This window comes from Tachypleus tridentatus, chromosome 4 (assembly GCF_004210375.1).
Source record: "Tachypleus tridentatus isolate NWPU-2018 chromosome 4, ASM421037v1, whole genome shotgun sequence".
Taxonomy (NCBI): Eukaryota; Metazoa; Arthropoda; class Merostomata; order Xiphosura; family Limulidae; genus Tachypleus; species Tachypleus tridentatus.
This window is the reverse complement of record NC_134828.1, coordinates 20,017,432-20,033,255: the sequence shown is the minus strand read 5'-3', so window position 1 is coordinate 20,033,255 and position 15,824 is coordinate 20,017,432. Positions and strand designations below refer to the sequence as shown.

Below are 15,824 nucleotides of genomic sequence, written 5' to 3'. Positions count from 1 at the left end.
CTTACACGTATCTCTATGTTAAACATGTTTACAAAACATTTCTCAAGTTTAGTTTTGGGAATTATTAAAAAAATAGTGTCTTTTTTAAAGTTTGAAGAAAGTGTGTTTAAATATTTCACATTAAAAATTGCTGGAGATGGACTGGTGTTTTACGTGATGGATTACAGTTCAGAGGGTCTAAGCTTCGAGTAGTGACGTATCGTTGAATACGCTCTGCATGTAAAGTTGAAATAATCAATCCCACTATTCGTTAAACAGTAGGTACATAAAAGACGGTGGGTGCTATTTACTGGTTCATTTTCTTCTGGTTACCAATTCTAAATTTGAGGTGACTACGTCTAAACCATAGTGACCTCTGACTCGACGGTTTAGTCCTTATATAATATAATCCTTTAAAATATCGCTCACATTAAAATACTAATACCTCACTCTTAAAGACTAGCAGATACCAACATTTCAGTCAACGTGTCAGAAATGACAAGACAAACACTGAAAGAAATCAAAACAACATCCAGAGGGCGTATAAAAATAGATCGCCATGATTAGAAACGAATAAACATGTAATCAACTACATCTCTATAACGAAAGACTTAAAGACTACATACACAAATATCGAGTGTGATTTTATGTAGTTCTTAAGTAATAACACTACTACTATTAGACAAAAAATAATTACCTGCTATGTTCTTGTTGAACATAAGGAAGTTTTAAAACATGACAAGCAATTTCTTTGAAAAATATATAGTTAAAAAATCCACGTACCTTCAGGTGTTTTTCCTGAACCTTAAAGTCTGAAGATCAAACTGGTGAGATTCGCTTCCGCTTTGTACTCGTTCGTAACAGCCAGTTTGCAACCTACACTCTCACCCACGTTTGAGTAGGGCTAAAAACTGTTTCCTTACTTTAAACGAACATCTGTTCATAATAGAACCAAAATTAAAACTTCGTGGAATGGTACAAGACTTTATAAATAATAAATTTTACACTGTAGACTTTAAAGTTATTACATGCAATTTAACGTTCGATTTTTTAAATGCAAAATGTATCCAATGGGCAGAATCGTTTGTTACGAAAACTTTGCTGCTGTTCATCAGATTGTCCCTCTAATTTCCCGTATAGGCTAGTGGCCAAAGAATGCATTTCAGTCGATTTCCAAGAAATTCACTGTCGTAAAAGGATCGCCACTATGTGTAAATTCCTAAATTTACTCATCTCCCGAATCATAAGTTGCCCCGAGCGTTGCAAACATGTTTATACAGTTAAGTACTAAAACAGAAACATCCTACTACAATCATAGTTTCACTAACTCTTGTTCGTATCTTAGGACTTTCTAATAAGTACTAATTGAACAGTGTTTTGGATTTGAAATTAAGTTGTGTGGGCTTTTTTATGTAAAGATCTATATTATAATATTGTCTTCTTGCCTCCAGGGGTCGTAGCAAGCAAGTATTCTGTTTCGATAGCTTTCACAATCGGGTGCTTAATTGTGCTTTCAGGCCTATAAAACCTTTTTAAGGCTTAAATTTAGTGTCGATCAACATTTTTAAAATCAAATCGATATTATCGGAATGGACTTATCCGATATAACGTAGACAGTCTTCGATGCTTCACAATTACGATGAATTTACAACTGGAACGGTTAAAACAAGTTTTTTTTTTTCATATAAGTGTCATAGGCCGTATTTTATGACATAAGACTTTATTATTATAAATAGTCAATGAGTTCTAAAAACAGTTCATGATCTGATTAACTGAAGTGCATAATGGAAACGGCTTTACTTTACCTTATTTTCATATACACTAATCTAAATATGTATTAGAGAATTTTTACCTTAATTACTTATTTCCAATTCATATTTTACAGTTAGTTCATGGTAACCTCCGATGTAACTTTATAGCCAAAATCTCTTCTGTGAGCCGTTGAACTTCCGCAGAGAGATAAGCGCCCTCTATCACACTGCGATCAAGATTGGCGGGATATTACGAGCATTCAATCACTGGCTGTAAGGTCGACTGAGATTTACAAAGTTAAGCCTTTCGATCATAACTTTTCGTATTATTACAATAAATTTAAAAAAAAACTTTCTCAAAATTCGTTAGTTTTTGTTTTCAGCCTTTTATTTTAAATTTCTAAAATATTTATCAAAATTTTTGATAAAGCAAAACTTTACCTAATTTTCGTTTGCTTGAAGTTAAACACAAAGCTACACAATGGGCTATCAGTACTCTGCTCACTACAGGTATCAAAACCCAGTTTCTAGAGTTGAGAGTCTGTAGACATACCATTGTGCCACAGGAAGACCCAGTTTTCGATATGATAATAATTCAGTACATGAGAGCATATTTGACTGTCTATGGTTCTAATTTATCACCACAAAAACTGCAAAATATACATTTATCAACATTTTAATAAATAAAAACAAAAATAAGTTGGTTGTTCGTAATTTTTAAATATTAATAATGGGAGAACTTATTAGGGTTTTTTTTTTGCAATTTTGGACAAACAGATTTATAATTTCGAATTGATAAACTGTTGGGGAGAACGTTAATGAATAGCACCCACTTCTTACAGTCGGGCTACTCTTTTCAGATAGAATAATGAGGGTTTTAAAGCGCACCCACAGCCTAAAACTACAAAGCGAATTTTTGTGGCAAAGGACAGTGAATGCTGAATCATCAGGTTAATAATCTGTGCACACTAATCTTTCAGACCATGCCCAACCTAATGGGTGTGGAAGAATAAAATTGAATAAACATTATTTGTTCCATGTGGTTGTTATATGTGGCTCAGTTGGTCTTATGGAAACAACAGAGTCAGAGTTAATTGTGCATTAAGACTACAACTTATCAACCAGGACACTTGAAAAACAAACAATAAATATTGAAGACACATTTCAATATTTACAACATTTAAGAAATATTGAAGGGTCTCTAGTTCATTAAACGTTATTAAAATATAGCCCAGCCACAGTGAATAGACTGTGGTCGGCACATGTTTATACTAACATATACATCATGGTATCCGCTTGTATCACCAATCAGTTTATTATTTATTTGTTAAATGAACATTTACAGTAAATTTCCAGTAATATAACTTTCACTCATGTATTGTAACAACATTTATACATAGTTCACTCTGTGCGTCATCGAGTGGTTTTAACACCCCTGGGGAAACTGAAGGCCAAGGGTATATATTTATTATTTTAAAGATGAGTTGGAAGGAAGCGAGTCACGTTCTTGGTCAAACATTTTTGTTTACGAAGAGATATTTAACGATACGTTCAAGTAAATTTTCCCATGGTAATTATTGCTTCTTCAAATACCCAGTTTTTTTTTTTTTTTTTAGTTATGTGAATTTATTTATTCTTCAGGTTTGGAACTTAAATATTAAAAACTTAAAAATTAATGTCTAAAACTCAGTCTGTTGTATATATTTACTGCAGTCGGTATATGCAAACCTCGGAAGTTATAACTGTGATAAACGCTTATTAATCGGAAAACTACAAATATTTAACAAGAAACGTTTATAGATTTCGAACATTACAAACTGCTTAACTTCAGTGAATTAACTTCAGACGCCAGTATTTCTACGAGGACATTAGATATCTTCGTTTGGGAAAACTCATGTTTGAAGAAGCTAGTTAAATTTCCTCTCCAATGAAATGTATGTATATCAACATAGAATTAATTCGATTGGAGTGAACCGTTGATAAAATATTTAGTTCCAGACCAGATAGAAGACTCAGTAGTGTTCGTAAAAAACTTTCGCATATAAAGTGTTATACGTAATAACCGTTATTGTAAATTGTATTATTGTTTGTATATTAAATTATATTTCTATTAAGAAAGAAATCTGTGTATATCAATCATGTTGGTAAACATGATTTACTTGAAACCTTAATACATGATATAAAAAATTGAAGACTCGTCCGGGATAAATTACAGTACGTAATACTAGTATCAATAAATGTATTTTTTCGATTTAATTTAATCTTAAGATATTGCTCTTGTAGTTTTGAGTGAAGCACAAAGCCACACAATTGTCTATTTGTGCTCTGCCCACTACGGGTTTCGAAACCCGGTTTTTAGCCTTGTAAGTCCGCAGACATACCGCTGAGCCACTTGGGGGCCAATCTTAAAAAACAATAAGCTCTAAGAAAGTGCACAAAATCGGCAGATCTTGGATACAATAATTATTTAGATATTAGAGTTTCATTGTATATAGATTCTTTTATTTATAATCATTTTATTTTATATTGTAGTTCTCATTGACACAAAAATATTTTCGTAATGTTTGTCGTTCATAAGAACAAAGTTACGCAAGAATCGAACAAAAAATTGTTTGCTAAAGAATAGAATGAACCCGAAGAGTGCTGAGAAATCAAAATACAACAGAACAGAATGCAATATGGTATTTACTTATGATAACGTCTTATCAAAGTACTTCTAAATCTGGCTTAAAATTCTAGCTCGTGCAACTGAATCACCAGAATAGATTATGTTTGTACTGAAACTAAAATATTCAGTTTGAACTACATTGTAAAATCAGTTCAGTGTTCCAAGTGTGGCCACCTACAATTACAATTTAACTAAATCAGTGACCATAACACTGTTAAGTCTGCCAAATGTCCTACTATGCTCTCCCACAGTTACAGATTAATTGTACAAGTGAACATTACAGTGTTAAGTCAGTCTTGTGTCCTACCATGGTCTCACATAGTTACACTTTAACTAGATTAGTGACCAATAGAATGTTATGACTGACCGGTGTCCTACCATGGTCTTACATAGTTACACTTTAACTAGATTAGTGACCAATAGAATGTTATGACTGACCGGTGTCCTACCATGGTCTTACATAGTTACACTTTAACTAGATTAGTGACCAATAGAATGTTATGACTGACCGGTGTCCTACCATGGTCTTACATAGTTACACTTTAACTAGATTAGTGACCGCACTTATTGTACGTGTTATTCACTCAATTAATGACCTACACATAATCGTAGAGATAACAGAGAAACATCAGAAGCTATTAGAACCTTTATGTGTTGACCACTGTGACGTATAACCTTGCTACGGATTAATACGTGTTCATGGCTATTTATTTACTGCTCACAAATGTGTTATCTAAAGGAATAAAAAGTGAACGAAACTTCAAACAAAGTTATGTAAACAGAAGTATTTTGTTTCCTGGTTATAAAAGAGCGATTATAGCACTTTTCAATCGCTACATATTTGCAGTTTTGTTTTGCGAAAATGTATTTAAAAGCGATTCGAAAATAATTATTTTAGCAACTTTCGAATTATTTTATCTTCATTTCTTAGTCTTGTAGTTAGAACTTTTGACTCGCAATCTGAGGGTAGAGGGTTCGAATTCCTGTCCTATCAATACTGCTCGCCTTTTCAGTTATGGGGTCGTTATAATATGACGGCAAATCCCACTATTCGTTGGTAAAAGCCCAGCATGGCCAGGTGGGTTAAGGCGTTCGACTCGTAATTTGAGGGTCGCAGGTTCGAATCCCGGTGGCACCAAACATAGTCGCCCTTTCAGCCTTTAGGGCGTTATTATGTGAAGGTCAATCCCACTATTCATTGGTAAAAGAGTAGCCCATGATTTGGCGGTGGGTGGTGATGACTAGGTGCCTTCCCTCTAGTCTTACACTACTAAATTATGGATGGCTAGCGCAGATAGCCCTCGTGCAGCTTTGCGCGAAATTCAAAAACAAAACAAGTTTCACGATTGCCCTGTCATCTAGCGTTTGCTTTTAAAACTATACTTTAAATGGCTTCTCCCAGAGACTTGAATAAATTATTTAGTGGACTTTATCTGGATGAAAAGTCGCGCAAAACTGTAAAGCTCACGCAATAATATTTGAAATCCTGGCTCACCTTGGTTTTGCTTTTCAAGAAAAGGAAAGATAAATACGTGTAGGCCTCTAAATGTACATAATCACAATTTTAACCATTCATTGAGACTTGTGTGAGGACTTTAACCAAGGAAATCAAGGAACTACAAACAATTTGAGAAATGGAAAACTATAGAAAAGCCGTACATTACAGGGTTAATAAGTCAAGTTTATTACTGTGTGCTGAAAATTCTTGATGATGAGAAACCCACATGAAATAAAAACGTATCTCAGAACGGCTGGTATGGGTATTAACACTTTTATTGATAAGTGGAGAACAACGTTTTGACATTCCTAGGTCATATTCAGACTAAGAAAAACAGAATTTGAATGAAACAGTTGATGTACACATGTCTTAGGGACGAGAGTGTAAACAGGTACGGAATTGTAGGTGGCGCTGCAGGTGGATGTTAGGTTATTAATTAGTATAGGTATAAAAGTGTTCCTTTATATTGGTTTAATTTTGGTTTTAGTTGTTGTATAAGTAGGGCTTCTTTGATATTGCGTTTGTTTATATTTGTTTCCTTATTATCTGGATGTTTTCTATGGTTATTTTGTGTTTATTTGATTTGCAGTGTTCAGAAACATGTGAAGATGACCAAAACTAAAAGGCTTAAGTGTAGGGAATCCCGTGTCACCAGTTCTAGCCAACATTTTTATGACACAGATTGAATCTCAAGCGACCAGTTCAGTCTTCCACCCACCACTATACTGGTACAGATACGTTGATGATACAATTGCTGGATTCACACCTACAGAACACAGACTTAGTTTTTCAACCACATTAACTTGATACACTCTATGTTCATCTGTGAACAGGAAAAAACTAAACAAATAGCATTTCTTAATCTCAAGATCACCAGAACTGATACACAATTCTAAACAGAAATCCACAGAAAAATCACCCATACTGGATTATACATTCCCTGGGACTCATCACATGAAACAAATAAAAAACTCAACATACTAAGAAACCAAATAAACACAGCCATAAAACTATGTTCACCTGATAAAATTAACAGTGAAATCAACAAAATAAAACAACACTTCATCAACAACAACAAATTTCATCAAAACACTTTGGAAAACATTATACACACACACCTTGACCAACAATAAATAAACAACAATAAATCACAAGATACAACAAACTACCAAACTTTATACTGCTGTATACCACATGATCCTGACATTAGTGAAAAAATAACGAAGATTTGGAAAAAAAACAAACTTATAACAAAACATAACACTCCAGTAAACATCAAATATATCCAAAAACCAGGTACAAAACTAAAGTCCATACTATGTAACAACTACACTGACAAACACAACACCAACATAATTTATTAAATACAATACAACAACTGCCATGACTTCTATATTGGTGAAACAAGCAGGAAAATGGAAACCAGATTCAAAGAACACAAAAGAACTCCTTCACACGTTTTTGAACACTGCAAATCAAATAAACACAACATAACCATAGAAAACACCCGGATATTAAGTAGGGAAACAAACATAAACAAAGGAATCCTACTTAGACAGTAATTAAAACCAAAATTAAACCAATATAAAGGAACACCTTTATACCTGTACCAATTAATAACCTAACACCCACCTGCAGCGCCACCTACAATTCCGTACCCGTTTATACTCTCGTCCCTAAGACATGCGTCCATCAACGGTTACATTCAAATTATCTCTTTCTTAACCTGAAGATGACCTAGTTTTACAGTGTTTTTTGCTTTGCTTAGTTTTTTGCTACTAAGTTAAAGACAAACCAAACCAAAACTGCTTATCTGTGACGTATTATGTCTATCGATTCCAGCTTTCCAATAAGTATTAAATTCTAATTTTTGAATGTACTGTATCTGGTTGAAATAATTTGTAGTGTTCAACTTTAAATGGCCCAGTCAAGGAACATATATCACTTTTATGGTACATTGTGATCTGCTTGACCATGGATTTGGTAATACCTTATAATATAGATCACAGATACATTGCATTCTGGTTTCAATGCTCTTATCAGACAACTACGAAGAGTATATGTGTTGTCAAAGTAATGCCAGTGATATGAAGTAAGATTACTTATAACTTTATGGAAAACAAAATGGCTTCATGTGTGAGTATGCCAGGACTTGTCAAGAGTAGGTTTACCTTACCTTCCTTCATCTATTTTTATTTAAATATTTCTTGTTATTCACCCAAATTTCACAGCAGAGTTACTGGATGAGGGCCAAAAATGTCCAAAAGGATACCAACACATTACATGTTATAACTTCACAAGTGGAAATAAAACAGTTGGTAGAGTTGCATTTAAGAGTTGCTACTAAGAATGGAAACTGTGAATCAATATTTGTTGTAAGCTTCAGGGTATTTTGATAAATTTAAGAAATCTAGATGGCTGGATAGTGTATATTTGGGTAAAGAGAAAACACATCTCAAGGTTTTATACTGGAGAGGTTGGAGACTTTAAAGTACATTATCAAACATGTTACATCTGACCATGTTGCCATATTGCAATAGAAGTCGAATTAAAAAGCCTTGTAGATGATTATAGAGGCGTTGGTTGTGCAGGTTAATAGGATGCCTCCTGTTTTTGTTATGAGACATTGCATTACAGATTTGATGATTGGTCCAATTTTAGTTACGTAGATGTAACCCATAGGAACTTGACTGTCTTCATGAGATGAATATCTGTGTGTAATATTTGTGAACTGACTTGGGCTGCGTCATCAGCATATTGTCATTAGAAAGTATATCACAGTTTGATAAAGCGTATAACATCCACAAAAATAAGGTAAAAGAAATGAACTAATCGCGAAGCATCATGGGACATCGGGATATGTGTGTAAGATTGTTTTTAACTTTATTATCGAGTGACATTAAAATTCAGAGGATGGTGGTTTGAAGTATGTTGGAATAATGAGAACATTGGAATAAGAAAAGTTGTTCAAGGATTTTCTCATGTGTCATGGTGTCCCTGAGTGAGTCTCACGAAGTGGTATGCGAATTAAACATTTAAAAACGTTTCGTTCAAGGATTTTCTCATGTGTCATGGTGTCCCTGCGTGAGTCTCACGAAGTGGTAGGCGGATTAAACATTTAAAAACGTTTCGTTCAAGGAAAACGTTTCTCATTTAAAACGTTTCGTCATGGTGTCCCTGGTGTCCCTGTGAGTCTCACGAAGTGGTAGGCGGATTAAACATTTAAAACGTTTCGTGTTGTTTTGAATTATTTACAAACGATTCACAAAGCTACACCATGGGCAATCCGTGCTCTGCCCGCCACGGGTATCGAAACCCGATTTTAGTGTTGTAAGTCCACTGCTGAACCACAGGGGGCGCAAAACGGTTGATATGGGTAGAGAAAGCTCCAGAGGAGTGAACAACGTTTCGACCTTCTGCGATCGGTCACCGTTAGGTTCACAAAAAAAGGAAGAGTTAACTGACCGAAAACTGACCACATGTTTGAAAGGGGTTGTGTAACTGAGTGTAGGAATGTAGAGGGCGTGCTTAGATGTTTGATTATATCTATTAATATAGGTATAACGGTGTTCCTTTGTATTGTTTTATTTTGGGTTTAAGTTGTTGTATAAGTAAGGCTTCTTTAATTTTGCGTTTGATTATGTTTGTTTCTTTATTTAGTATTTGAGTGTTTTCTATGGTTATGTTGTGTTTATTTGACTTGCAGTGTTCGAAAACGTGTGAAGGTGACTTTTATGTTCTTTGAATCTGGTTTCCATTTTTCTACTTGTTTCTCCAATATAGAAGTCGTGGCAGTTATCACATTGTATTTTATAAATAATGTTGGTGTGGTGTTTGTCAGTGTAGTTTTTACATAGTATAGACCTCAGTTTTGTGCCTGGTTTTCAATAAATTTGGTATTAACTGGAATGTCATATTTTGTTACTTGTCTATGTTGGATATTTTTGTGCTCAGTCAATGTTGGTACTTGTGTTATTGTCTTGTGTATTAATGTTATTACATAATAAGGTAGCTTTTCTTAGGCCAGTTTTGTTCGTTTTGTTTTGAATTTAGTAAAGATAACCCAGAGTTATCTCTGCTAGCCGTCCCTAATTTAGTAGTGTAAGACTAGAGGGAATGCAGCCAGTCATCACCACTCACCGCCAACTCTTGGGCTACTCTTTTACCAACGAACAGTGGGACTGACCATCACATTATAACTCCCCCACGGCTGAAAGGGCAAGCATGTTTCGCGACAGGGATGCGAACCCGCCACCCTCAGATTACGAGTCGCACGCCTTAACACGCTTGGCCATGCCAGGCCATATCAGTTTTGTTTCTTGTGCAATTGTCATATGTATAAGAGTTATTACATATGGATTTTTTTTTTTTTTACAAAAGGTGGTAGGGTCGTTTTCGTCTATAGATTGACAGAAGTTATCCCACTATTTGTTCTAGTGCTGTATTTTTAGTTCTTTGATATACTTATTTTTCTCTATTAGTTAAAGTTTACATCTCTCTGTTGAGTGTGATAATAAATGGGAGTCTGATGATGTGGCCGTGAATGTCTAGGGTTAAATTCCATGCTTAAATATTGAGTGAAAAGTTCTGTCTCAGAACTGTGTTATCTACAGCAGATTGAATTAATAACCTTTGTGATTTTTCTCTCATGTATTCGTTGGGTGTGTAAAGGGATGTTGTTGATAGGGGTTGAATTGAAATAGATCGCGGTTGGAGGGATGGTTGTGGAAGGGTGGTATTGAAACTAGAAAAGGAAAGGGTTTACGAGGTCTGTTCAAAAAATACGCGACAGTTTGAATTGCGCGGCTCCAGTTGGTTCCAGGGGAATCCGCTTGGTGTTGCTAGGTTCGTACAGATCAGCTGATTACGACGCCATTTCCCGATTGCAGATATCTTTATTTGTGTATTAGCTACGCGGTTTTAAGTGAAGTGCGATTTTTTCGTTTGGCGGATTTCAGAATGAATGACCTGAAGGAGCAACGACTTGCTGTGAAATTTTGTGTTAAACTTGGAAAATCTGCGACTGAAACTTTTGTTATGCTTAACACGGCTTACGGTGATGTTGCTATGAAGCGCACGGCATGTTTCAAGTGGCATGAACGTTTTAAGGATGGTCGACAGTCCATTGAAGATGATGAGCGTCCTGGACGTCCTTCCACGTCAACTGACGACCCACACGTCGACAAAATCAACACACTGGTGCGGGCAAATCAGCGTCTGACTGTCAGGGAGCTTGCTGAAGAGTGTGGGATATCAGTTGGATCTGGTTACGAGATTTTGACCAAAAATTGAAGATGCACCGCGTTGCTGCGAAATTCAGCCCTCAGAACTCGTGAGTTTTTGGCCAAACACTTGATCACTGTTCTTCCCCACCCCCCTACTCACCTGACCTTGCTCCTTGCTCCCAAAAGACTCTTGAAAGGAAGAAGATTTGAGACGATTCCAGAGATTAAGGCAAATGCGACGAAGGAGCTGGAGGACATTACAAAAGAAGCGTACCAGGACTGTTTCAACAAGTGGAAACACCGTTGGGATAAGTGTGTGCGTTGGGGAGGAGAGTACTTTAAAGGGGTCCCAGACTTCTAAATAAAGTACATTTTGTTTTATGACGTCAGTTCGCGTATTTTTTGAACAGCCCTCGTATTGTCACCCTAGTGTTATTTAAAACATGGGTGAATAATAATAAAAACAAGTGAAGAAAACCTGAAAATGTATCACTAGATGAATATCCATGACGGTAGGAAAATGTGATGTGTATATTATTTACCTTGACCACTGTATCTCAAGTGGTCGTTTCTAAGTTAAGGAACATAGAAAGAGAAATAGAAGGTTCGTTCTCCACATTGACCAAGCATAGACAAGTGGATATGGTGCACGACTCGCAATCTAAAGTTGTGAGTTCGAATTCTCGTCACACTAAATATGCAGGCCCTTTCAGCCGTTGGAGCGTTATAATATTACGATAAATCCTCCTGTTCATTGGTAAAAAGTAGCCCAAGTGTTGGCGGTAGATGTTGATGAGTGGCTGCCTTCCGTCTAGTTTTGCACTGCTAAATTAGCGACTGTTAACGTAGATAGTCCCCGTGTGGATTTTCGTAATATTCAAAACAAGCAAACAAACCTCCACGCAGTCGGCAAGACTGGTTTGACTGGTTTTAAAATGTCTGGCTTCCCAGATCTTGAATATCTACAAAGTTAAAATTATTTCCGTTAAATAAAAGTTGAGAGAAACATGCACTGTGATATTCCACAGTAAGTTACAGCTACCGTGTTTTGACACAGGTGTGTCTTTTGAAAGATACGCTGATACACATGTGTTGGATTCACAAACATCTGTCTTACGAAAGTCGAACTTTAGAAAATTTGTCTTCAAATGTTAGTGACATGTTTTTGTATGTTTTGTGAAACTTCCGTGTTGTTTAAATAAATAACTGATAATTTTTAGCAACTAAAATAAAAATAACCGGGTACAAAAGTTAAAAAGTTGACATGGTCTTCAGAATCTGTCAACAAAAAAAGATTTTTAAATTGTTTGTTCAAACCACATTCAGTCAAGATTGTTACGAGTCGGTAACCAAGGTGTCACGTTCTATCTTGGGCTCAGTGAAAATAAAATATACTTCTTACTGACTGCCTGGTTTCAGTCTGTTTATCAGAATATTATAACAAGATATAACAAGAGAAGTTTTTCTCTCTTGTTATTGTTATTTTTCAAAACCAGTTCACGATGTTCACTACTTAACATAAAGATGATCGTGTTTTTAATGTTTCTGTTCTGTTTGCTATGTATTCCACTTTACATAGAGTTGATGGTGTTTCTTATGTTTGTATTCTGTTTGATGTGTACTTTACTTAACATAGAATTGATAGTGTTTTTAATGTTTATTATGCACTCCACTTATTTTGTAATGAATACTGTTTTTAATGTTTGTATATTTGTTGTGTACTCCACATAAGACAGAGTTGATTGTGTTTTAATGTTTGTATATTTGTTGTGTACTCCACTTAGGATAGAGTTGATAGTATTTTTAATGCTTATAATCTGTTTCTTAGGTTTTCAATTATCATAGAGTTTACAGTGTTTTATTGTTTGTATTCTCTTTGTTGTTTACTCCATTTATCATATTGTTGATGGTGTTTTTAAAAGATAGAACAAGTCGTACTATCTTTGGATAATCGATACAGTGAGTGATAGTTAATGGCTGCAATAATGGGGTTTTGATTAATAGATGGATTAGTGATGGTGTCTTTTATTAACGGATACAATAACTGATAGTGTGTCTTTCAAGAGTTAATGTCCTCCAGTGGCAGAGCATTATATCTGCGAACACCCACCATTAAAATCCGAGTTTCGATAGGTGTGTTAAGCGGAGCACAAATAGATCATTGTGTAGCTTTGTACTTAATTCAAACAATCAATCAATAAAAACTAAAATAAATATCAGCTGGATAAAAGGCTGAAACAAGGTGCTATTTAGGTCAGGGATTTTATTCATTATTTGAAGAGTTCCGATCTTGATGTAAAAACATGACTCATGTTTGGCCATTTTACACATTAACTTGATATATTTACTGTTATCCAGTTTTGTTTTGTTTAGTATTGAAATGTGTTTATTTACCATCAGATTGTTTCGTGAAGATAAGAGTGTGTGACAGAATGTTTCAGGGACAAACATAAACTAACACATAAAGAAGTTATCAAACTTGCAAACAGAATGACAAACGATGAAAACAATATCGAGTGTAATGTAACATGGACCATTTGGCTAAGGTGCTTGACTCGTAGTCTGAAGGTCACGGTTTCGAATCCCCATTTATCCAAACATATATATTTTGTCAGACATGAGGAAAATACAATGTGACGGTTAATCCCACTGTTCGTTGACACTAAAGTAAACAAAAAAAATCATCGGAACAAATGTGAGTAAATTACACATCGTAGTTGATAACGAGAAATCCACTTGAAGTTCCATCCGTTTTATGATAAATTAAACATTCACAAACATGAGTCATCTAAGTTTTAGATCCACATGTGTTTTACAGCATGTTGTTATGTATGTTTATAATTATCGTGTTTTCAACAAATGTACAGCCATATGTAGATATATTGAAAAAGGAACTCACGTTAATATAATTCTATACAGTTGTTGGAGCTGTTCTCTTGTTCTAGACAAAATAATATATATAGAGAAATACTGAGAATTTACTTTATTTATTAGATCAACATAATAAAACTAGTTGTCTGAAGGATGTTTCAAAAACAGTTTATGGATTATCGGTCTCAAACATGAGATGATAGTAAATTCTGGGAGATTTATTTAAGTCTAACACTTAGAAAAGCTAGATCCTCTGGTAAATGAAGGTTTTTCAGATATAATTCCCTTCCAGTTGTAGTTATTCAGGTTGTGAAAGAAACAAAAAAGACACAGGTCGGTAAATAAAATATCCACATTACCACATACTAAAATATAATAAAATATTCAAAAGTGCCATACACTAAAATATAACAAAATATTCGCAGTACTATACACTAAAATATAACAAAATATTCGCAGTACCATACACTAAAATATAACAAAATATCCACATTACCTCATACTAAAATATAATAAAATAACTACAGTACTATTTACTGAAAAATATTGAAATATTTACACTATCATATACTAAAATATAATAAGCTCTCCATGGTATCAGATACTAAATGTAACAAAATATCCACATTACATACTAAACTATAATAAAATATCCATTGTAGCATACACTAAAATATAACCGCAGTACCGTTTACTAAAATATAATACAAAAACACAATTCCATACACTAAAATATAATAAAATATCCACAGTACTATACACTAAAATACAACAAAATTTCCACAGTACCATATACTAAAATGTAACCAAATATCCACAGTACCATGTAATATAATTTTATAAAATAACCACATTTCAATACTCTAAAATCTAACAAATGATACACAGTACCATACACTATATATAATAATATATCCAAAGTGCTGTATTCTAAAATATAACAAAATATCCATCGTATTATACCGTATAAAAATTAAAGCAAGGATATTTTAAAAGAAGGGTCACTTGAAACAGTATAATGAAATTCAATACAGTTAGAACTCTTTATATCTAATACATGGGACACATAGTGTACGTCTCCGATCTACAAAACCATTTGTGACAACAGGATAATTGATAACCAGGGGTAGCAACATGATTTTCTAATGAACGAGGATTCTCCTTCTGACTGTACCAAGGTAAATACGTAGGTTGTATTTGTGAACCAAACCAACAGTATTCATGGTTGTAAGATTGAAATAATACTGTAATGTTTACTGTGTAATCTGTAATGGTCAGTGAGTGAACAACAACTAAATAATAACTTAATTTATTATTGTTTTAAAGGTAAGAAATAAGTGTTCAGCTATTGATTTAGTTTTGACTTTTTCTACTATATGTTTCTCTGAACACATGTTAAAAGCTTATAGCTATATTTTATTTTTATATCATATTCTAGATGTTCGAGCAGAGTTAACTATAAATCACGAAGAATATGAAAAACAGGAGTACGGAAAATGGAAATTCTTCCTTACAAGTGTCAGAGACACTGGAAAAGCGCAATCATTATTGTTTATCCCAATATTTCCGCTGACATACGAGACCTGACAAACTACAGACCAATAAGCCTTAATTCTTAATGTTAAGAATTATAGGTTACAGATAGCTGTACCATCTGGAACTCAACTATATGATAAAGGAAATTCAAAACAAAGCCAGACACAAAAGACAGACGAGCGATCACCTTGTAGAGTGACTGAAACCATATTTCAACCGTAAGCACATGACAGTCGTTACATTTCTTCGCGTTAATAAAGCTTTTGATAGTGCCAAAGCATAATGTTATTTTAATT

The 15,824-nt window shown here is 34.4% G+C and overlaps 1 protein-coding gene across 5 annotated transcripts in view; it reads right to left on the bottom strand.

Moving 5' to 3' along the window:
• LOC143248624 (uncharacterized) overlaps nucleotides 1–15,824 on the bottom strand; it is a 231,661-nt gene that overhangs the window by 45,655 nt on the left and 170,182 nt on the right. The window contains exon 1 of one of the 5 annotated variants that reach the window (XR_013027103.1): nucleotides 677–1,303. The exons of 2 other annotated variants lie outside the window; for them this stretch is intronic. The gene's annotated coding sequence lies outside the window, so the exon portion shown is untranslated. Of the gene's footprint in view, nucleotides 1–676; nucleotides 1,304–15,824 lie in introns of those variants that run through there. 2 more of the 5 variants (XM_076497125.1, XM_076497126.1) reach the window with 2 other exon arrangements.